The sequence below is a fragment of the Brassica oleracea genome, chromosome C3 (assembly GCF_000695525.1).
Source record: "Brassica oleracea var. oleracea cultivar TO1000 chromosome C3, BOL, whole genome shotgun sequence".
Taxonomy (NCBI): Eukaryota; Viridiplantae; Streptophyta; class Magnoliopsida; order Brassicales; family Brassicaceae; genus Brassica; species Brassica oleracea.
The window spans coordinates 47,004,877-47,006,311 of record NC_027750.1 but is presented as its reverse complement, the minus strand read 5'-3'; the positions used below and the strand labels follow the sequence as shown (position 1 = coordinate 47,006,311).

General features: G+C 42.5%; 1 protein-coding gene across 2 annotated transcripts in view; it reads right to left on the bottom strand.

The window, feature by feature from the left end:
• The window catches only part of LOC106329060 (homeobox-leucine zipper protein REVOLUTA-like), a 9,416-nt gene that overhangs the window by 1,436 nt on the left and 6,545 nt on the right, over positions 1 to 1,435 (bottom strand). The gene's annotated exons all lie outside the window — the stretch shown is intronic.

The window sequence follows — 1,435 nt, the reverse complement described above, 5'->3', positions numbered from 1 at the left end:
TTGTATCGGATCATATCTTCTCACGGATTGCAGCAGCATCAACATCCGAAGAGGCGTGGGATGCATTGAAGGAAGAGTATGAAGGCTCTTCTCAAGTTCGTTTGATTAAGCTTCAAACGTTGCGAAGGGAGTACGAGAATCTGAAGATGTATGAGAATGAAGACATCAAGGTCTTCACGGATAAGATAGTTGAATTGGCAAATCAATTAACTTATCATGGTGAACAGAAGTCGGATGTTCAACTCATACAAAAGATACTCATCTCTCTCCCAGCCAAGTTCGATAGTATAGTCAGTGTGTTGGAGCAAACAAGCGATTTGACTTCAACAAAGATGACAGAGTTGATCGGGATTTTGAAGGCTCATGAAGCAAGGATGGCTGCAGGAGAAGAAAGCACCAATGAAGGAGCATTCGATGCTCGTGTTAAGCACGGAATTTCTGGTGTTACATCAGACAACTCAAAGCGCCGAGGAAGCAAGAAGTGGTGTGGTTACTGCAAGAAGAACAATCATACCGAGAGCGAGTGTCTGAAGAAACAGAAGAAGGAAGATCCAAAGAAGGATCATCGAAGTAACAAGGAGTGTTATAATTGTGGCAAGTTAGGCCACTTTGCAAATCAGTGCTACTCAAAGAAGAAAGAGAAGGCACATGTGAGTCTCGAAGAAGACTCGAATGAAGATCACATGTTGTTCAGTGCGAGCGAAGCATCAACAACAATGATGGAAGATGTTTGGTTAGTACACAGTGGAGCAACTAATCATATGACAAAGGAGGAGAATTACGTCTCACGGCTTGATAGGAGCATCAAGGTTCCAATAAAGATTGGAAATGGAAGCACGGTCATGCCAGCCGGTAAAGGTGACATTACCGTCATGACTAAAGGTGGCAAGAGGACCATCAGAAATGTGTTCTTGGTTCCGGGTTTGGCGAAAAATTTGTTAAATGTTCCACAAATTGTTTCAAGCGGATACCGGGTGAGTTTCCAAGAGAAGAGATGCATCATAGATGATGCAAAAGGAAGGATGATAATGGATATCCCAATGACTCATAAAAGCTATCGAATCAGGATGAGTTCGGCTCAGGTAGAAGAAGCCATGAGCGTTAATGAGCAAGGAAAGATGGAGACATGGCACAAGAGACTCGGTCATGTAGGCGACAAAAGGTTGCAACAAATGCAAGACAAAGACTTGGTAAAGGGGTTACAAAAGTTTATAGTAAAGAAGGAAGCATGTGAAGCATATAGACTTGGAAAGCAATCACGCAAAAGCTTCCCAAAGGAATCTCAAACTAAGACGAGAGAAAAGCTTGAGATTGTACATACTGATGTATGTGGGCATCGGCCGATGAAGCATCAATCCGTTGATGGAAGTCGATACTTTTTGCTCTTCTTGGATGATCATACTCACATGTGTTGGGTATACTTCATGAAGCAAAA